General features: G+C 37.6%; 1 long non-coding RNA gene across 1 annotated transcript; it reads left to right on the forward strand.

Moving 5' to 3' along the window:
* Positions 1-1,331: 1,331 nt before the first annotated feature.
* LOC149803626 (uncharacterized) lies at positions 1,332-19,219 on the forward strand. Its single transcript, XR_016420238.1, has 2 exons — positions 1,332-5,022; positions 16,198-19,219. It is a non-coding gene; the product is annotated as an uncharacterized LOC149803626 (long non-coding RNA).
* The last annotated feature ends 4,835 nt before the right edge of the window (positions 19,220-24,054 follow it).

Raw genomic sequence — 24,054 nt, forward strand, 5'->3', positions numbered from 1 at the left:
TTTAAAGATAGTGGTTTTAGTGGGTTCAGCCAGATTAGTTGTGGTTTCACTGTGTTTGGAGTTCGAAGTCACTCGTGGTTTCCTCTGAGTGCTATGGTGTCTCTCTACTTTGATCTTTATTGGGCCTATAGTTTCAATTTGGATGAATTTTTCCACCTATTGAATTGTGCTGCATTGGACAATGAGGTAGTTTCGCGTTGGTCTTATCAGTTTGAATTGTCCAGTGTGAATTTTGGCCAGTGCTGTCATAATACTATTGGTACTTAGACTAGTAATTTTGTTGCACCTGCTGCTTATGTATATGGTGTGTTCGATGTAATGATAACTGTACATTTTGTTTTGGGGGTTATGTTGTTGTTTTATTTCCTGTTTTGAGTTAACCTTACTTGTGGGTTTTTTTGGGTTGTTTTGGGGTTTTAGCGGGCCCTTGCCATTACCTAGGTATGTGTTTGGGTTGTTTGGGGTCTTTGGGTTGCCATATTAGTGATGCTGCTGGGTCGTTTTGTAGTGTCTAATTCATTGGATTTGTTCCCATAGGTTGGTGGTTCCCTTGCTGTTTTTATCCCAGATGGTCCAGGAGTTTGACATGAGTGTCTAGTTTCTTTCCTAATGTTTTGATTTATTGTTGTTTGCTTGATTTCCTGTTGTTGATTTGTTTGTATGCTTCTAGAATTGGTTATTTCATTTTTGGTGAATTTTGGGGTGCTGTTTATGGTTATGTGGTCTAATTGTGGGAAGTTTAAGGTATGTAGGTTACTGTCTGTGAAGTGGCAAATTTTATGTCGATCTAACAAGAATACATTAGCTGAGACCAGACAACCATTAATTAGATTTATGGAGACAAGCGCGTATCATATCGCCATACTACCGTGTACGGTAATGTCCTTTAGAGGGAGAATTCTGTTCCTAATTAAACATTTGTTTATACAGCAGCCAGGCGGACAAATTTAGGACGAGGAAAACTTCATTTTCATGGTAAAGTTGTCACAATTGAGAGAATGCAGAAACTCTGTTACTCAAACTACCAGGGTCAAGTTGACCCTGACTTTGGCGCCTCTGGAAAAAGGGCGGCAGAGATATTTGATTCTGATTGGTACGTTAAATGAGAGGGCGTGTTCCAACACAAAATTTCATAGGTTTTAATATCGCCCGCATCGAATTTTAATCAGTCTAAGCTTTTCCTACAAGAGGAGATCCAAAGGTTATGACTCCGGAAATTTGCAAGAAATTTCCGTAAAACTGTTGTCCAAAAAGGGGACGATTGTCGAAAGGAACCGACGAACTAATCTACCGATTAGGGGGAGGAAAAAACGTTGACGGCAAAGGTAGTGTGACAATTCCATGTAATTTGTTGATGCCATATATAATGCTTTGCTGAAGTTATTTATTTGTATCTGCATGAATCTTTTTTTTCTACATTCGTGTAATAATTTGCTTTATGAAGTATAACTGTGTTGAGTTTATGCATAGGAAGTTGTACATTAATCTTCTTTAGATAAGTTTGACGAATTGTTTGAATTTGTCGTCTTGTTTGCATAAGAATGATGTTCTAAGAATTTAATGCATTACATTAGTTAATATGATTTCAAGAATCCGTGTGAATTCGCCGAATTTAGAAGATTTCACGTATGATTAAGAATAAGTGTGTATTGACGGAAATGATCTAGTAATTGATGGACGTGATGTATCCTATTTATTCGCTGTGTATGTGGTAATGTGTAAGGTCAAGGCGTAACGAATTAGCCATTTGACTAACTAGGGTCATTATAGGACATGTGGAGTCGATTGATAGCCTTAGCGTCTGTTTAGCACTGATAGTGAAATCTGATAACGAGGGAGAATAATGAAGAATTAACCGTTTCATAAATAACGGGAAATTTAGGTTGTCTCTATTTATATTTATTTAAAAGGGAGAAAATAGCTCCAGAGACGTATGAACGAATGAGTGATGTTATTCTGAGACCTATACGGAGAAGCATAGAGAAGAGGGCAGTGAGACATATAATCCTGTGACGCAACCCTGCGACGTGTTAATCTCTGAAGAAGTATTTTGAGAGTGTCCTGAGACGGGTGGTAGAAAGTATCATCCCGAGATCCAAGGGGTCTGAACAGCGACAGAGGAAGCAAAAACAGACAGAGGACGAGCAGGTTATGAAATCATACAAGACGTTGACTTCGATTGTTCACTCGATCTTATGATGAACTAAATCTATCAGTAACAGATTGACTATCTTATTTAGATCTATTTGCGTTTTCTTTGTATTTCGGTGAAAGTTAAATTTCTAAAAGCAGAGTACACTCCTGATGTAATGAATTTTCACAGTGTTTGTATGTAATTGATTAAATTGTTTGTTTATATGTACGGGGGCTCGTGTTGGTTTGTTCTATATACCTGCTCAGATCTCTATCTATTCCACCTATAAGTTTCACCACTTATATTTCTATTTACTCGAACCGGGCAATAACATCGAAGGCGGTCAACCCCTAGATAACGAAAACAAAATACGGAGGGACATTCACTCCCCCCGTGTAACACTGTCAAATTCATGTTAGGTTTGGAATAGTGGTGTCTATATCTTCATTTGTGTTTGGTTTTTCCTCTTCCTTGAAGAGGATTGGCGATAGTATTGGCATTGTATTTATATTGTTCCCTGGAGTGTAGTTTTGTATTTCTAGTAGTTTCTGATGGTGGGGTGGGGGTGTGTTACTTATGTCTGCTGGTTTGTGGTTTGTTTGGTCTGTGTTTGAGACCAGAATTTGGGGTCCCAGTGTGATGTTGGTTGAATTCGAGTTTGCTGTGGTTGGTACTACTTGCGTTAATCTTGCTTGTTTTACATGCTTTATTGGTGCTGTTTGGAGTTGTGATACATCCAATATTTTTACTGATTTATTGATAGGGTTGTTTGGTGGTTTGTGTGTTTGCGTGTTTGGATTGAATAGAGCCATTTGTTTGGACCTAGTTTGCATTTTTCTACTTAATTTGCGTATAGCATTGAATGATGACTTATCTTTTGTTTTTGTCCTAACCCAGTCTGCTCCTCAGCTAGAAGTCTCTCCTTTGTTTTCTGTTACGTGTTCCTATCGTTCCTTTGTTTGATAGTTCCTTTGTTCTGTTCAATTCCTTTGTTCACGGCTTGGCGGTTTGCTAATCGTTTCCTCTTCTTGGTATTATTTCTTTTCTCTTGTTTTCCTGTTCCTTTATTCTATTTTTAATTGGTGATGGTGGTGGCCACACTCAGTAGAACTTTTAAAATTATACACCAAGCCGGTTTTACACAGTGAAACACATTAACTTTGCGTCCGTGTCTAGCGAACACTGGTATATGACACAGCATAAACTGTATCTGCACGTGCATAGCGAGTTCCCATCTTCTAATAACGTAGAGCCGTAGCTGCAGTTGTGTTATGATTTGGCACATAAAATGTGTTTGCTATTCGTTCTACTAATAATTTCTCGTAAAAAAAACCTGGCCTGTGATCTTGGCTACTCAGTTGGAAACTGGGTGCATGTTAAAATATATAATTTGGTGCATTCGATAATAGTTCTAAAAGGTACTCCAAAGTAGTTGTATATGATCAGTGCTTTGCTATACTTTCCCAGTCTGTGCGTTATCTTTGTTTTCTTGATTAGTCTGGAGTAAGTAGATCCTCGATTCCTTCATGCAAACTTACACTCATGGTTACTCATCCGCTACAAAAAATATCAGCTTTAGTGAGGTTTGTCAAGCTACTGTTAATTTGTTTAATGCTATTTAATTCCAGCATATTTTTTGTTTGTATTTTGTTTGCATTATTTTAAAACTCAGCTTACAAGCAATAGTCATCGGTGACCGCTCCGGTGGCCTAGTGGTTAGAACGTCCGCCTCGGATGCGGGATGTCGTGGGTTCGATCCCCGGCTGAGTCATACCAAAGACTTACAAAAATGGTACTAACAGCTACATCGCTTGGCGCTCAGCATTAAGAGGTTAGTGTTAGGACTGGTCGGCCTGGTGTCAGGATAATGTGACTGGGTGGGACATCATGCTACATGTCTGGGGCATGATGCCCCACTGCTAGACATCACTATAAACTGCCACACTGCAGACATCGTAGCGATATGACTGAAAAATTGTTAAAGCTATACGTTCAAAATCCAAATCACACACACACACACACACACACACAATAGTTATCGGCACACATGGAGTGAAGACCTATTCGTTCACACCTTATATATTCATTAATTAGTCTAGTCAAACTGCGAACAACAAGCGAACAACAAAGATCCTTTTATTTGTTGCATCATGCGTCCGCAGATCAGGGCATATGTTATTTGTTCTGCTGATTACTCCTATCAAAACTGCAGTTTGCAGTTGGACTCGTCTTATCAGCGAGCATATACGGTTGTCTGTTAGGCTGAAATAGTACACAACTAATAAACCTTGTTACATCGTTAGGATTTTGCCGAGTTAGCATAATCGTGACGTAGAAAAAACATCCGTATAACTGCTTTGCATTTGAAATTTCGTGCGCATGTTATTTTTTAAAAACAATCTGCACTAAGTAACAGATATCCTACTTAACAAATGTAAAACTGTTGGCAAGATCTTTATTATTTTTCTTTTTATTTCTTTTAGCAATTAGCGTGAACAAAAGTCTATCAACTAACTAAAAACAGATTGCTTAAGTGGAGAAATAAGTGGAGATATGCAACTTTTTCTTATACAACAGGTCTTGTATCCTCCGAAAGTTTCTGATGTAGCAATCTCGTTAACCTTCTAAAGTTTTTGATACTCGAGCTCAAGCCCAAAGATTAATTGGTTGGACCTTTTGTAACTTTGATTTGAATAAAGTTAAAATTTTATAAGTTTCAGGACCTTCTTATTTTTTATTTTTGTACTTGATTGCTTACTTTAAATTACGTAGCTATACTCCAAGAATCATATCTGATTTGGGAACTTGAAAATTCAGTTTTCGTACTCAGCAAGTTACGGGTTCTTATCATTAGAACACATGAGAGAGAGAGAGAGAGAGAGAGAGAAGTAGTAAATGGGGGCACCCTAGCGTCAAGGGGAATTAGCATTACAAGACCCCTTGGGCAACTCTAGCGTCAAGGGAAAATTAACATGGAGAAAAATCGTGGGTCAGATTAGCGTCAAGGGAAATTAACATGGAGAAAAATCGTGGGTCACTCTAGCGACAAGGGGAATTTAACATGGAACTATAGTGTGGGTCTGTCTAGCGACAAGTTGAAATTAACATGGGAATAGAGTTTGGGTCTGTCTAGGGACAAGGGGAATTGAACATATGGAAATTGAACATGGTGGGTCTGTATAGCGTCAAGGGGAATTGAACATGGTGGGATTGTCTAGGGACAATGATGGTAGAGGGTCAATCACAACAGAGACAGAAACATACATACACTAGTACAAGCGTGAGATTTATATATAAAGCATTACCAAGACCTGAAATCTTGCTGGGGTGTTCAAAAATTTGCATAATTGTAATGATGCTATAAATAGCTATAATCAAGGAAATGCTCAACGACAAAATGGATGTGACTAAAAGTAACGCTAAAAGACGAAATTGTCCCAGAATTTAAAGGAAAATAAACATATCCCCGAAAATTAAGTTACAATGGTTTAGACTAAAATGGATAAAATTAGTAACTACTTACAATATCAACTTCTGTGACGATCGTGAATAAATACCTATGTATCTATAATCAGCTGAAATTCCTATGAAATCCCACTATCTATTTATAACTCCAACTTGTGGGTTTTTTCCTTTGGAAAATCCCACTATCTTTTTATAGCCTCAGCTTGAGTGACGTTCCTGTTTATGAATTCTAGTATATATGTATAGCTACAAAATGTGGAAATCCCCAAGTCGATATTTATAGTCTCAAAATTTCCACCGTCAGTGACGCCACTGTACTGAACACTAGGGGATAAATGTCAACAGTGTTGCAAGTGGCTGACCTGAATACACGCTACTGCAGGTAGGTAGGTAGAGTGTATCTGATAGGGATAAAGTGAGTTTTTATAGGGACATACAGAGACCAATACACACACACACACACAACGAACGCGCGCAGACATACGCACACACACACACACACACACACACACACACACACACACACACACACACACAGAGGGAAGAGGAAAAAACAAACCCCAAATATACTATCAATACAGAAGGGAGATAACACAAATCCCAAATAAACTATCAACACAAACGTACGCGAACGCATACAAACCCCAAATATACTATTCACACAACGTCGCTAACGCATACAAACCCCAAATATGCTATCCACACTCGGGAGGAAGAAGAAAAAACAACCAAATATACGATCTACACAACGTACGCGAACACACACACACACACACACACACACAGAGGGAAGAGGAAAAAACAAACCCCAAATATACTATCAACACAGAAGGGAGATAATACAAACCCCAAAAAAACTATCCACACAAACGTACGCGAACGCATACAAACCACAAATATACTATCAACACAGAAGGGAGATAATACAAACCCCAAATAAACTATCCACACAAACGTACGCGAACGCATACAAACCCCAAATATACTATCAACACAGAAGGGAGATAATACAAACCCCAAACAAACTATCCACACAAACGTACGCGAACGCATACAAACCCCAAATATGCTATCCACACTCGGGAGGAAGAAGAAAAAAACAACCAAATATACGATCTACACAACGTACGCGAACAAACACACACACACACATACACACACACACAGAGGGAAGAGTCAAAAACAAACCCCAAATATACTATCAACACAGAAGGGAGATAATACAAACCCCAAATAAACTATCCACACAAACGTACGCGAACGCATACAAACCCCAAATATACTATTCACACAACGTCGCTAACGCATACAAACCCCAAATATGCTATCCACACTCGGGAGGAAGAAGAAAAAAAACAACCAAATATACGATCTATACAACGTACGCGAACAAACACACACACACACATACACACACATAGAGGGAAGAGGCAAAAACAAACCCCAAATATACTATCAACACAGAAGGGAGATAATACAAACCCCAAATAAACTATCCACACAAACGTACGCGAACGCATACAAACCACAAATATACTATCAACACAGAGTGAAGAAGAAAAAGTTTTTTGAAAACACCTAAGCCCTCACCTGCAATGACCAACTCTGCCAAACACCTACACCCCACCCCCACTCCCAACACTACAAAACCCATTTAACCCGTTATTTTATGGCATCAGTGTGTGATTTAGGAAACATCAAGACACAAAATGATGGATGACTATTGTTTACCGACTTGCATGCCTAAAGAGCGTGCGTGAAGGAAAACATCCTTCCATTTCAATTCTAACTAAAACATGATCCAGAGGGATAGAGAGAGGTGAAAGAGCACAATTTCATAAAGTGTGAGTAAAAACAAAACACGCCATCCTTATTATACAATGTCAAGACCAAGAGACACTTACGTTTTCTTTCTGGTCTATTCTCTTTTAGAAGGTAGTGTGAAATTTCACATCAGGGCCAACGCATCGGCTCACATTGTCAATTTTTCCATTTCCATGTCTTTACTGGCACAAGTTCTTCATCATCTTCAATTTCTTCTTCTTCTGAATCCCTCTTCTCTGTTTCGTCTTGTTTTTGTTTCTTCTCTTTTCTCGTAGGGCACTCTGAATTCCAGTGTCCTTTCTCCTGACAACGATATTAGGTATCTTGACTTTTGTCTCTCTTTCTTAGACGAAGCAGGTATTCTGGAGACAAATACCCATTTGCCTTTGCAGATATAGCAAACTTCATTAGCACTTACACACTTTCGTATGACTCTCATCAAATCAACGATCAAAAGAGTAAGTTTTGTTGCCACTTTCGCATGTGAATTATGCTTTCGTATGACTTTTAGCAAATATTTGACCAGCAGGTCGATCTGTGCTGACTCTTCCATCTTCTTGATCGTTTGAGAGCGGAATGAATACTCTGACGCTAAGACACTCTCCTTATATACAGGGACCTGCTGCGTATGAAACCTAGTCAAATGTAATTTTGCAATAAGATGAAACGATTTCATTGAGGAAGTAAAAAGCAATGATGTACCGTATCGCCTCACACAAAACCTGAAGTGTTAGTTCAAATCCGTGTCAGCGATTTCGAAGACGACATAACTGAGCTTTAATCAATGCTCTCCAATTATGCCACAAAACCACGAGTCCTGATTCACGCCAAAAGAAATTTCGTTCGGTCCATAAAAAATAGTATCATATCTGAGAAACGCAAAAAGGAACTTCCAGAAAACTGAGAAAGACGGCTTACACCTACAACGTAAATGTATGAGTTCAAGTAGTGCGTAAAACTTAGTCAAATTAAATTTTTATAGTCAAGACGAAACGATCTCTTTTCGAACAAGAAAGCAGACACCAAGCGACAATGGCGATCCGTGTCACACAACACTTTTCAAAATGTATATTATCAGAGGTTTGTTCTAGCGATCTGCACGGTTAAATTAAATGTTGATGTATTTTGCAATAAGACGGACACAATTTCCATGGGATCGCCCATGGTACGAATGTTCGTGCATTAGTTTAATTTTTAAAAATATTTTTTTTTATATAAATCGCCTATAGGATAGACCCAGTAAAGCATGGCCATTCTCGTCACTGTCTGAATAGCTACTCAAGTCAATTCGAAGCGAACGCGGTAAGAAAATAAGTATAGCCAATGAAATGGCGTACAACGGGTGATGCATTGTTTTGTTCTAGGACTGTGTGGCATAATAATCCCTATGTTCTTGCGTTGTTACCATTACAGTGCAGACAGACTGAAATGTGAACTTACAAGCCCTCTTTGTGTGTGTTGTACCATTTCCTCTTACCACATCAAAATACTGAGCGTCACAGTATTGGTTCGCGTTTTCAAACTGACCATTTTTTTTATATCTCACTTAAACATTTCGACATAAACACTCACACTCACATCGGTAGAGTCAGAACAGACGTGTTACAGTATTGAGGGGCATGTTATCTTTTCGTTTTCAAACTAATAAATTTGGGGCTTGTATGAAGTAAAGAACCGAAAGTACAGTGAAACTCAAGGATGATGACCCAATCTGTCTGTCTATTGATGCGTGTATTTACTTAAGAAGAAATATGACCTCTAAAACACAAAGAGATACGGCAAGCATGATTAGATCAAACACAACGATGTTTTCCTTCACGCCCGTGTAATTTAGAGTTTCAATCGTCTTTGAAGACAAACTTGGTCTCCTTTTGTAGGGCTTGAAATAATAAAAGAAACTGAAAAAATCTTAAGCACTTTGCTATAGATAATTTCATCAACAGACTAAACAACATAAATACCGTTACAACAATAGAAACCCTTAAATCTTCTATCAAAAAGAAATGCATGAAAAAAATTAAAGATTAACGATAACTAACCAATGAAACCGAATTTAACAAAGGCAATGACATGTGAAGAAATGCCTCTCACTTTGGAAAGGTAGGCGAATGTACTCTGTCATGCACCATCAACTTGAAAAAAATTATAAACAGAGAGAAACCTGAATTCAAAATTCAGTTGTTTCTTTTTCTTCAAAATTGTTTCGTTTCTTTTTTCTTTTTTTTTGTGGAACAAATCTAAGCACTAATATAGAGTGGAAAAGGGAAAATGCACATACAAGCTTTGATATTTCTGAAAAAATGAGGGGATATTCCTAACGTTCATAACCACCTATATATGCTTGGACTTGTCTGTGACTTATCCACAAAACAAGATGTACATATTTCTGGTCAAGCTGCAAGTGTGTGCGTGTTTTTGAAAATGGTAAAAATGGGATATACAATTTTCTCGTGACACTTATAAAGTGAAGAGTCTGTGCAAGTGTCAAAAGCCAAAGTCATATAAGTTTTGTATTTTGTACGGCTTGTAAAGATTTCCACTTTAGAAAATGTGAAGTATCACAAGTTATTATCACAAACAGAAGTGGAACATAGGGGCTTGCAAGAAAGAAAATAACCCAGACAGTTGGTGTCATCAAGAGTGCTAGAGACGGTACCCGAACTTGCTTGCTTGCTTACTTGAATTAAAGTGATTTTCGCTCTAATGGAGCATGTATCACTGGTTTAATAACGCACCGCGTGATTTTTAATTACTCCTGGGGAAGGAAAGAGAGCCTCATCCCCCCAGGCTTTTATGTACTCACAGACTACTTTTAAATTTAGCCAATCAGGTGTAGGACTAACTAGTCCTTAACAACCTGACTGAAAGGCTTTAAACATGAGTGGGAATTGTCTCACCACACACTCATTTTTCTGTCCGAGCGTGGTAAAGGAGGAAAAAGGTGGCAATCGCTTCAAGTTCCCCAAAAATTTTTTAGGGCTACCCCATACTCTCGAAAAGAAATAACATTCCATTGCCTATGATATGTTAGTCAGTTAGAAGAAAAAATACAGAAGTGAGTCTATCAGCACATGATTTCTTTATCTTGGTTAGAAAGTGTGACTCTAAGTTGTTCGTTTCCGTCGCTTATCAAAATTTTGAAAATAGTAATGTTCTGTAAAAAGTGAGTGAGTGTTTCTTTTAGGTCTGTGCGTTTTTTTTTTTTTTTTTTTTGTTGGTGATAATATGGATAATGTAAGTTCGGGTACAACGAAATTTAAAGAATTAGGCCCAGAACTCGGTGTGGAGGGAAGAAATATACGCAACAGCAGCGGGAGCAAGAAATGCAGACCTAGCCAGTTAGCACTGAGGCATTCTGCGTTTGACAATGCCTTTGATGTCGTACACGTCGTCTTTTTTGGTGACACGACTTGATTTGAAATAAGTACGGGCTAGCGTTTTGGTGAGTACTTAACATCCATGGCTGTCTTGCTGAGCACCTTTTTCCTCCTTTACCACGCTCGGACAGAAAAATGAGTGTGTGGTGAGACAATTCCCACTCATGTTTAAAGCCTTTCAGTCAGGTTGTTAAGGACTAGTTAGTCCTACACCTGATTGGCTAAATTTAAAAGTAGTCTGTGAGTACATAAAAGCCTGGGGGGATGAGGCTCTCTTTCCTTCCCCAGGAGTAATTAAAAATCACGCGGTGCGTTATTAAACCAGTGATACATGCTCCATTAGAGCGAAAATCACTTTAATTCAAGTAAGCAAGCAAGCAAGTTCGGGTACCGTCTCTAGCACTCTTGATGACACCAACTGTCTGGGTTATTTTCTTTCTTGCAAGCCCCTATGTTCCACTTCTGTTTGTGATAATAACTTGTGATACTTCACATTTTCTAAAGTGGAAATCTTTACAAGCCGTACAAAATACAAAACTTATATGACTTTGGCTTTTGACACTTGCACAGACTCTTCACTTTATAAGTGTCACGAGAAAATTGTATATCCCATTTTTACCATTTTCAAAAACACGCACACACTTGCAGCTTGACCAGAAATATGTACATCTTGTTTTGTGGATAAGTCACAGACAAGTCCAAGCATATATAGGTGGTTATGAACGTTAGGAATATCCCCTCATTTTTTCAGAAATATCAAAGCTTGTATGTGCATTTTCCCTTTTCCACTCTATATTAGTGCTTAGATTTGTTCCAAAAAAAAAAAGAAAAAAGAAACGAAACAATTTTGAAGAAAAAGAAACAACTGAATTTTGAATTCAGGTTTCTCTCTGTTTATAATTTTTTTCAAGTTGATGGTGCATGACAGAGTACATTCGCCTACCTTTCCAAAGTGAGAGGCATTTCTTCACATGTCATTGCCTTTGTTAAATTCGGTTTCATTGGTTAGTTATCGTTAATCTTTAATTTTTTTCATGCATTTCTTTTTGATAGAAGATTTAAGGGTTTCTATTGTTGTAACGGTATTTATGTTGTTTAGTCTGTTGATGAAATTATCTATAGCAAAGTGCTTAAGATTTTTTCAGTTTCTTTTATTATTTCAAGCCCTACAAAAGGAGACCAAGTTTGTCTTCAAAGACGATTGAAACTCTAAATTACACGGGCGTGAAGGAAAACATCGTTGTGTTTGATCTAATCATGCTTGCCGTATCTCTTTGTGTTTTAGAGGTCATATTTCTTCTTAAGTAAATACACGCATCAATAGACAGACAGATTGGGTCATCATCCTTGAGTTTCACTGTACTTTCGGTTCTTTACTTCATACAAGCCCCAAATTTATTAGTTTGAAAACGAAAAGATAACATGCCCCTCAATACTGTAACACGTCTGTTCTGACTCTACCGATGTGAGTGTGAGTGTTTATGTCGAAATGTTTAAGTGAGATATAAAAAAAATGGTCAGTTTGAAAACGCGAACCAATACTGTGACGCTCAGTATTTTGATGTGGTAAGAGGAAATGGTACAACACACACAAAGAGGGCTTGTAAGTTCACATTTCAGTCTGTCTGCACTGTAATGGTAACAACGCAAGAACATAGGGATTATTATGCCACACAGTCCTAGAACAAAACAATGCATCACCCGTTGTACGCCATTTCATTGGCTATACTTATTTTCTTACCGCGTTCGCTTCGAATTGACTTGAGTAGCTATTCAGACAGTGACGAGAATGGCCATGCTTTACTGGGTCTATCCTATAGGCGATTTATATAAAAAAAAATATTTTTAAAAATTAAACTAATGCACGAACATTCGTACCATGGGCGATCCCATGGAAATTGTGTCCGTCTTATTGCAAAATACATCAACATTTAATTTAACCGTGCAGATCGCTAGAACAAACCTCTGATAATATACATTTTGAAAAGTGTTGTGTGACACGGATCGCCATTGTCGCTTGGTGTCTGCTTTCTTGTTCGAAAAGAGATCGTTTCGTCTTGACTATAAAAATTTAATTTGACTAAGTTTTACGCACTACTTGAACTCATACATTTACGTTGTAGGTGTAAGCCGTCTTTCTCAGTTTTCTGGAAGTTCCTTTTTGCGTTTCTCAGATATGATACTATTTTTTATGGACCGAACGAAATTTCTTTTGGCGTGAATCAGGACTCGTGGTTTTGTGGCATAATTGGAGAGCATTGATTAAAGCTCAGTTATGTCGTCTTCGAAATCGCTGACACGGATTTGAACTAACACTTCAGGTTTTGTGTGAGGCGATACGGTACATCATTGCTTTTTACTTCCTCAATGAAATCGTTTCATCTTATTGCAAAATTACATTTGACTAGGTTTCATACGCAGCAGGTCCCTGTATATAAGGAGAGTGTCTTAGCGTCAGAGTATTCATTCCGCTCTCAAACGATCAAGAAGATGGAAGAGTCAGCACAGATCGACCTGCTGGTCAAATATTTGCTAAAAGTCATACGAAAGCATAATTCACATGCGAAAGTGGCAACAAAACTTACTCTTTTGATCGTTGATTTGATGAGAGTCATACGAAAGTGTGTAAGTGCTAATGAAGTTTGCTATATCTGCAAAGGTAAATGGGTATTTGTCTCCAGAATACCTGCTTCGTCTAAGAAAGAGAGACAAAAGTCAAGATACCTAATATCGTTGTCAGGAGAAAGGACACTGGAATTCAGAGTGCCCTACGAGAAAAGAGAAGAAACAAAAACAAGACGAAACAGAGAAGAGGGATTCAGAAGAAGAAGAAATTGAAGATGATGAAGAACTTGTGCCAGTAAAGACATGGAAATGGAAAAATTGACAATGTGAGCCGATGCGTTGGCCCTGATGTGAAATTTCACACTACCTTCTAAAAGAGAATAGACCAGAAAGAAAACGTAAGTGTCTCTTGGTCTTGACATTGTATAATAAGGATGGCGTGTTTTGTTTTTACTCACACTTTATGAAATTGTGCTCTTTCACCTCTCTCTATCCCTCTGGATCATGTTTTAGTTAGAATTGAAATGGAAGGATGTTTTCCTTCACGCACGCTCTTTAGGCATGCAAGTCGGTAAACAATAGTCATCCATCATTTTGTGTCTTGATGTTTCCTAAATCACACACTGATGCCATAAAATAACGGGTTAAATGGGTTTTGTAGTGTTGGGAGTGGGGGTGGGGTGTAGGTGTTTGGCAGAGTTGGTCATTGCAGGTGAGGGCTTAGGTGTTTTCAAAAAACTTTTTCTTCTTCACTCTGTGTTGATAGTATATTTGTGGTTTGTATGCGTTCGCGTACGTTTGTGTGGATAGTTTATTTGGGGTTTGTATTATCTCCCTTCTGTGTTGATAGTATATTTGGGGTTTGTTTTTTCCTCTTCCCTCTGTGTGTGAGTGTGTGTGTGTGTGTGTGTGTGTGTGTGTGTGTGTGTTCGCGTACGTTGTGTAGATCGTATATTTGGTTGTTTTTTCTTCTTCCTCCCGAGTGTGGATAGCATATTTGGGGTTTGTATGCGTTAGCGACGTTGTGTGAATAGTATATTTGGGGTTTGTATGCGTTCGCGTACGTTTGTGTGGATAGTTTATTTGGGGTTTGTATTATCTCCCTTCTGTGTTGATAGTATATTTGGGGTTTGTTTTTGACTCTTCCCTCTGTGTGTGTGTATGTGTGTGTGTGTGTGTGTGTTTGTTCGCGTACGTTGTGTAGATCGTATATTTGGTCGCTTTTTCTTCTTCCTCCCGAGTGTGGATAGCATATTTGGGGTTTGTATGCGTTCGCGTACGTTTGTGTGGATAGTTTATTTGGGGTTTGTATTATCTCTCTTCTGTGTTGATAGTATATTTGTGGTTTGTATGCGTTCGCGTACGTTTGTGTGGATAGTTTATTTGGGGTTTGTATTATCTCCCTTCTGTGTTGATAGTATATTTGGGGTTTGTTTTTTCCTCTTCACTCTGTGTGTGAGTGTGTGTGTGTGTGTGTGTGTGTGTGTGTGTGTGTGTGTGTGTGTGTGTGTGTTCGCGTACGTTGTGTAGATCGTATATTTGTTTTTTTTTTCTTCTTCCTCCCGAGTGTGGATAGCATATTTGGGGTTTGTATGCGTTAGCGACGTTGTGTGAATAGTATATTTGGGGTTTGTATGCGTTCGCGTACGTTTGTGTTGATAGTTTATTTGGGATTTGTGTTATCTCCCTTCTGTATTGATAGTATATTTGGGGTTTGTTTTTTCCTCTTCCCTCTGTGTGTGTATGTGTGTGTGTGTGCGTATGTCTGCGCGCGTACGTTGTGTGTGTGTGTGTGTGTGTATTGGTCTCTGTTTGTCCCTATAAAAACTCACTTTATCCCTATCAGATACACTCTACCTACCTACCTGCAGTAGCGTGTATTCAGGTCAGCCACTTGCAACACTGTTGACATTTATCCCCTAGTGTTCAGTACAGTGACGTCACTGACGGTGGAAATTTTGAGACTATAAATATCGACTTGGGGATTTCCACATTTTGTAGCTATACATATATACTAGAATTCATAAACAGGAACGTCACTCAAGCTGAGGCTATAAAAAGATAGTGGGATTTTCCAAAGGAAAAAAACCCACAAGTTGGAGCTATAAATAGATAGTGGGATTTCATAGGAATTTCAGCTGATTATAGATACATAGGTATTTATTCACGATCGTCACAGAAGTTGATATTGTAAGTAGTTACTAATTTTATCCATTTTAGTCTAAACCATTGTAACTTAATTTTCGGGGATATGTTTATTTTCCTTTAAATTCTGGGACAATTTCGTCATTTTAGCGTTACTTTTAGTCACATCCATTTTGTCGTTGAGCATTTCCTTGATTATAGCTATTTATAGCATCATTACAATTATGCAAATGTTTGAACACCCCAGCAAGATTTCAGGTCTTGGTAATGCTTTATATATAAATCTCACGCTGGTACTAGTGTATGTATGTTTCTGTCTCTGTTGTGTTTGACCCTCTACCATCATTGTCCCTAGACAATCCCACCATGTTCAATTCCCCTTGACGCTATACAGACCCACCATGTTCAATTTCCATATGTTCAATTCCCCTTGTCCCTAGACAGACCCAAACTCTATTCCCATGTTAATTTCAACTTGTCGCTAGACAGACCCACACTATAGTTCCATGTTAAATTCCCCTTGTCGCTAGAGTGACCCACGATTTTTCTCCATGTTAATTTCCCTTGACGCTAATCTGACCCACGATTTTTCTCCATGTTAATTTTCCCTTGACGCTAGAGTTGCCCAAGGGGTCTTGTAATGCTAATTCCCTTTGACGCTAGGGTGCCCCCATTTACTACTGAGAGAGATTAATATTAGATGAACTTTCTGGCAAAATAAAAAGGTGAAGAATTAATTATGTTGGCACCAGGAGAGTGGCGTTTTCTTCTGCAAGCAACCAATGTACTGTTTATTTTTATTAAAAAAACTTTTACTTACGCCATTCACCACTCATCTTACAAATGATTCACATTCAAACATCAATAATGCAAAGTACTTATTTGGCAGCGTCGTTGCATCCATGATGTTTGCGTTCTCATTCAATATAGCTTTATCTTTAATCGCGAATTCCAGCTGCAGTTCTGTTTTATATTGACAGCGATACCCTTTCTATTTATCTCTCATTGTTTACTACTTTGTTTATAGTTGATTTGTTGGGACTATCTGCCTGATTTTAAGGTATACTTTGTTATAAATTATATCCCGATGTGACCACTTTCCAAATCAGCCGTGTGAAAAGGTGGGAGAAAATAAAACAGATGTTATTTTTTTCTCAGGGAAAAACTCGAGAGGATACTTTACCAAAATAACTCCTTTAATTGCCAGTAAATCATTACAACACGTCAACAAGTGGATAATAACGACATGCTTATCACACTTTCATCTTCCACTATTACATACGGCAAAATTTTATACTGTACTTGACCTACATAGAAAACAGGTACATGCCAATACAGTTTTATGCTTCTGTAACTCTATTATTTTAAAATTACATGAGAGCAAAAACAAACAATATTGATTTTCCAATAGTAAAAAAAACTTGCAAGGAAACATGTTTTATTTTTTTCTATGTATTCGTACATTTTTTTCATTTTCTGATTACAATGATGTACAAATTGTAGTATTATGATTCACGAATTGTCAATTAGTTCCTGACGGTAGAGTCCACATTTAACTTACGGGAGTACCAATTCAAAATTCCACGTTTAACTTATGGGAGTACCAATTCAAACAGGGAGCACGCATTAGCTTTCCAAATAGCTTAAAGACATTTCGATATTTTATTCATTGATTGGTTAGGAAAGAAAGAAACTTTGTATGGAAAATGTAAAAATAGTAGGTCAGGCAATCTGTGTATGGTAAGACTAATTCTTGGAATTGTTGAACAGTGGCGGCATTTTGCTTTATTAAGACCACTTCTTACTGTCAAGAGCAAGAGATTGTTGCCTATTTGCATGCTATAATTATCATAGGTATATTTGTATGGTGTACAGAAAGGGCAAAAACTGTCGGTACCGTTGCATCGGTATCGAATTTGCATCAACAAAAATTTAGCGTTGCAACGATCATTGGATGTCGTAGCAATGCTAAGTGATACGGTTTCTACGGCAGATTTCTTGTACTTGTTTCATTTGACAGACTTAGTTAAATAAGACGGCTTGACACATTAATACAATTGCAAGTTCTATTTTGATGTTTGTTGAATATGTATGCATGTCTAGTTGAAGTAAAACCTGTATGTATCATGCATTGTGGTTAATGTTAACAAAATATTTCTTTAATGCAAAATCCTATAAAGTTGGCTACGCTAAGAACCATCCTGTAAAAGACCCCTTTTTTTGTTAAAACAAACATTTTGAATGCAACCCAGACTGACATCAAATAGATTCTTAAGTATGCCTGCCTACATAGAAACCCTATTGATATGTAATAAAAATACACATCGTTAATTAATTTCTGCCCAGGTCTGGGATACATATTTTCTTAGCCAAGCTGCTGTAAATGAAATCCCGCATAACCGTCTACACCGACATGATTTTAGCACAATTAAATAAAGGTGGGTGTAGTACACTCCCCGCTTTGTCGAGGAGCAACTTTAGAAGTTTGTCTAAACGCTACGAGTCAAAGAGTTAACATTTCCTTCCTTGCCCCAAAGGCAAACCGTTCATGATGCTTGTTGAAAAGCTGTTGACTTCGAGCACAAGTTACTATGTAAAAATAAAAATAGTTTGTTCGTTGCTATCACCTAGACAGGTTAACTTTCGACTACAGTGTCCACAGTATCGACCGATATATGTTAGTGACCATAACCTTTTTAACCCTCAAGCTAAACTTGCCGTCCTTGCCCCGAGAACGAAACCATCTCAATACACATTATTAATGTTAACATTTTTTCACCTTCTGTTGGTCACTGTGACCATGCCCTGTAAGCTCTCAACTCCAAAATTTATTGCTTACAGCCTTGCTGGCAGCCAGTCTTCCGTAAAACTTGGCACGGATAAGTGGTTTATAATTAAGTCATTTCACAGAATCTATTTATATGTTCTGTGTCACAGTAACCTTGATGTAGGATTTTCTGACCCCCAAACTACTGGGTTTATGTTATGCCTTGAATGACAGCCATCCATAAAGTTTGGTCACGAGCCAAGACGTAGAAAAAAGAAAGATATTTTGATGAAAACGACCGATTGATGGACAGTACCCAGACTGATTAAATTCAGATATCCACTGTCCTACCATAATCGCTAATTTTATCAGCCAATCAGATAAAGTCTTTTATCTTCGCGTTTGGAGACTGAGTAGTGTGAATGAAGAGCAAGAATGTGTACCGAACGATTTGATTCACTTTCATATTTTTGAAAGCTTTATTTCCATTTGCTTAATTCAAAGGTCACCAAAAATATGAGCCTTAAGCGGTCGTTGTCAGATCTTCACGTAGGACAGCTGAGATTTGATTATAATCAGATTGAGGCAGTACCATAACTATGCTAATATCCGCCTCACGGTATGCATATGAAAGAAACATTTTTCAGATATCACTTATGGTCAGATTTATTATTACATGCATGAAACGAATTTGGAGAAAAGTGGTAGCGTGTCTAATAAAATAACAAAAGGGGTCCAAAAAGGATCGTTATTTGTTTTAATATAGAAATTTAAATGTATGAATCTGTTGCACTCAGGGAATTTTAATGACAAAATGGTGTGTGCTCAATTTCAGCATGGTTGCCAAATAATTTTACCCAATGTCAAATATTATTATCAAATTTTGTAACAGGTACATTATTTAATTGTGTAGTGAATATCAAATAAAAATGATCTAGATTGTTTCTTTGTTCAATTTATTATTATTATTCACTCGCGTTTTTCATAACCATTCCAATTTCATCAATAGCTCTCTTTGTTTCTTTTTCTCACTCCGAGCACGTGCATACTTTTACACACCACGAACACGCGTGTTTAAGGAGAAATTAACCTTTCAGATTATCATGTATAACTTCTTGCACCATGGTTCATGAAAATGGAAGTCCCTCAAATCAGTGTCTATTCTTAAATTTCACCATTCTAAACTTCAGACTGTGAAGGGGCAAATTTCTGACGATCTAACAAGAATAAATTAGTTGAGACCAGAGAACCATTAATTAGATTTATGGAGATAGGCACGTATCAAATCGCCGTACTACCATGTCCGGTAATGTCTTTTCGAGGGAGAATTTTGTTCCTAATTAAGCATTTGGTTATACAGCAGCCAGATGGACTATTCGGGACCCGGTAAACTTCATTTTCATGGTAAAGTTTTCACAATTGAAAGATTGCAGAAGCTCTGTAACTATCAAACTACCAGGCCAAGCTGACCCCGACTTTGGCGCCTCTGATATATTTAATTCTGATTGGTTACGTTAAATAAGGGACGTGTTTCCCACACAAAAATTTATTGGTTTTAAAATCGCCACATCGGAAATTTTAATCAGTCTAAGCTTTTCTGCGAGAGAAACCAGAGTAGGCGCCGGAGATTTGCAAGAAATTCCTCGTAAAAGAACTGTTGTCCAAAGGGGACTGTTGTCGAAAGAAACTGACAAACTAATTTGGCGATTAGAGGGAGGAACGTTGAAAGCAAAGGTAGTGTGACAAATCCATGTAATTTGTTGATGCCATATATAATGCTTTGCTGAATTTATTTACTTGTTATTGCATGAATCTTTTATCTACATTCGTATACTAATTTGCTTTATGAAGTATAACTGTGTTGAGTTTATGCATAGGAAGTCGTACAGTAGTCTTCTTTAGATACGTTTGACGAATCGTTTGAATTTGTCGTCTTCTTTGCATAAGAATTAGGTTCTAAGAATTTAATGCATTACATTAGTTAATATGATTACGATAATCCGTGTGAATTCACCGAATTTAGACGATTTTACGCATGATTAAGAGTAAGTGTGTATTGACTGAAATGATGTAGTAATTGATGTAATGTATCCCATTTATTCGCTGTGTAAATTGAAGCTGGCTCAGAACCCCAGGCTCGTGTGGTGTTAATGTGTGATGTCAATGCGTAACGAATTAGCCATTTGACTAACTATGGTCATTATAGGACATGTGGAGTCGATTGATAACCTTAGCATCGGTCTAACACCGATAGTAAAATCTGATAATGAGGGAGAATACTGCAAAATCCCCTGTATCATAAATAACAGGAAATTTAGGTTGTCTCTATTTATATTTATTTAAAAGGGAGAAAATAGCTCATGGAACGTATGATGTGACGTTACCCTGAGACGTATACTGAGAAGTATAGAGAGAAGTGCAGTGAGACGTATAATCCTGTGAGGCAATCCTGCGACGTATTAATTTCTTATAACGTATTCTGAGAGTATCCTGAGACGGATGGTGGAAAGTATCATCCTGAGATCCAAGGGACTGAACAGCTACAGTGGAAACAGAACACACTGAGGACGAGCAGGTTATGCAATCGTACAAGACGTTGACTTCCACTGTTCACTCGATCCTATGATGAATTAAATCTATCAGTAACTAGATTTGTTTAAATCTATTTGCGTTTTCTTAGGAATTCGGTGAAAGTTTAAATTTTTAAAAGCAGAGTATATTCCTGATATAATGAATTTTTACAGTTGTTTTATGTACTTGATTAAATTGTTTGTTTACATGTACGGGGGCTCGTGTTGGTTTGTTCTATATATCTGCTCAGAGCTCTATCTATTTCACCTATAAGTTTCACCATTTATATTTATATTTACTCGAACCGGGCAATAACATCGAGGGCGGTCAACCCCTAGATAACGAAAATCAAAATTAAGCGGGACACCCAGCAAAAGTCACCACCAGAAAACATCCCCGCCTTACACAAACAATGTCAGATTTACATTTCAACTCCTCAGACCACAGTATCACCAATATGTCTATTAAAACTACGTCTAAAAGATAATTGTTCCGGTAATTGTTGTTGTTTTTGTTCTAGGGTTTAATGCCATTTTTCTCCGGTAATTGTAAGTCCGTGTCAAGTTGTGGTGGCTGATATGACAAATCTACCCCCCTCCTTACGGTTTTTGTTTATCGTTATCCAGTAGATCGACCATGATGTTGTTGCCCGGATCGAATAATTAATAACATTAAATATGAAATTCAGTAATGGAGTAACAGAGAACTGAGCAGAAATATAGAATAGAATAACACGAGCCCCCGTATGTAAAATACAACAATTTAATCAATTGCATAAACAAAAATGAAAATGAACAGAACATGTGAATGATTTGCTTTCCCTCAGAAATAGTTACACCATTATGCCAGAGCCATTTAGCCGTTCTGTTACTTATAGAACAAATCTCATCATATGATCGAGTGAGTGATCGAACTCAGATTGCCTGGCACGACAACATCATCTGTGCTTCCGGTTATTTCCCAATCGCTGCTGCTGGTGATCGGTCAGCGTTTCCTTTTATTTCCTTCTCTCTCTCTCTTTCTCTGTCTCTCTGTATCTGTCTCTGTCTTTCTGTCTCAGTCTCTCTATATCTCTCTCTCTCTCTCTTTATCTTGAGCCTCTTCAGGTCATCAACCTCTCGGTTATAGTCTGCACTATCCTTTCCTCTGTGCAGTGCGTATGGAGCTATCTTGTTTGCCTTTCAAAAAAATACCAACCTAAATTCTGTCAGGTTTGTTTCTTCTCATGGGATCAGTAAATATTTCCGCTCTTTTCGTCAGATGTCGTCTATCGAAATCATCGGAACTAGCTATGGTCTATCACACTAATACACGAACAACCTATTATCATAAATCGATGTATTATTAGCGGTTACTGCTTTCTTAACTGACAATCATGACATATTTAGCCCTCTCTGATACTATCATTGCCCCGCTGTGACCATGCATTTACCAGTTGACCTATCAATTGACACATGTTTCCAATGTTGCACCATCAGTTCAGTTGGAAAGAATTCCCAACTTAATTACACACAAATTAATGGACTTCACTCTTTGTCCTAATTACGTTACTTCCCTGATTAGCAATTCATTGACATTTCCAGACATAGATAAAACCGTCCTCAGCATAAATGACACAAATCATTTAAGAAAGATAATTTACAGTCACACAATTTACGCCAGATGAAATGGATGCGGTATTACTACATATTTCTTTTACATACAACAGCTAAATCCGAAATCATTCATTAAAAGAAACATTGTATGACATTCATACAACACATGACTCATAAACACGCACGATTGTTTCTAAACTCAAGGAAAGATTGAAGTATGAATTGAAACCAATAAATTCAACAATAATGACAGACTTATATCCATGAATACCCATTCCACACTAACCCTGCTCTTTAGTCGAGCCCTCGCCTCTTTAGTCGATCCCTCGCTTGCCTATCATTAGAGAATTTCCTCTGTCCTTCTCTAGATACCAGTTTATAAAAGTCCCCCCCCCCCCATTGTTCTTTCGACACTTTGTTTAACGAAAGAAATTACTTATTAATTTTCTTTTCTCTTAATCCCTCAGACTTTCCTCCCTGGCAGAAAAAAACTTGGACTGATTAATTTATGCGAGGGGAACTATTCAGAAACTTTGAATTCCGTCTAGGAGCCCCCCCCCCACCGTTTTGCTTAGCCAGTCAGGATTACTACTTTAACCGCCAACAATCTTTATCACTTCCATCGTAAATTTTCCCCAGTCCGTCTTTGTTAATTACTATTCTGGAAAATATTATTCTATGACGTCTGTTTCAAATGGATCACAACTTCCAAAAATTTTCTCTGGTTTGTTTCCGTTCTCATTACTTTTTCCTCTGTGACCTCACGTTAATATTTCATTATTTTCTGACCCAAATCGTTAGCCAAGCGGGCCTTACTTAAAACTCAATTCACGCCCAAAACAGAACAGACTCTATCCCTCGCAGCCAACAATTTATTCCGAGATTAGCCAATATATCAGTCGTAACGGTACGTGTTATGCTGACCACAAACGAATGTGCTGTGAAATTATCTACATAACTATTCTACAAAATTTTGCACAGTTTCAGTCAGAGATAAATTTCAACCAATCAGGTTACTGCATTCCAGATTTAAGATAGGAATATATTGGAGCTTGGTGGGGAGTGGGTAAATCAAGACCAGATTACTGAATTCTAGCCCTAAATTAGTCCAATTTCCAATTTTATTGATGGACTTGAGACTGTAATTTTGTCCCGGATGCATACTCCAGTCACAACAAATGATCCTGGCAGTTGAATTTTAGGTATGTGTCTGTATGATATTTAACTGCACGTCTGCACAAGCGTGGCTAAATAGTGACGATTAAGATTTCATTCTAAACAGATTAAAAGACAAATTGTGACAAACTTCAAGAAGATAAACCATTCCAATTAGAAGTACATATATAGTCCTTCAAAATGAAAGGCAAAGATCTTGAGAACAAAATCTTGCAAATAAAAGTAAATATTTTGTCTTTTTGTATTTTTAGAAAATAAAACGATTAAAGGCCAAAGTTCTTTAAAGAAAGAAAAAGGATAAAGTCCTTCAAATTTATGATCAAAATTTGAGAGATAAAACCTATTTTTGGGGAAAGTCAAAGATTTTATTCTTTATCTGAAAGAACATAATTAAAGAAAACACTGCTTGTTTGAGTTCATATCATAAAAAGTCCC

Source organism: Sinohyriopsis cumingii, chromosome 3 (genome assembly GCF_028554795.1).
Source record: "Sinohyriopsis cumingii isolate HCF-2022 chromosome 3, ASM2855479v2, whole genome shotgun sequence".
Classification (NCBI taxonomy): domain Eukaryota; kingdom Metazoa; phylum Mollusca; class Bivalvia; order Unionida; family Unionidae; genus Sinohyriopsis; species Sinohyriopsis cumingii.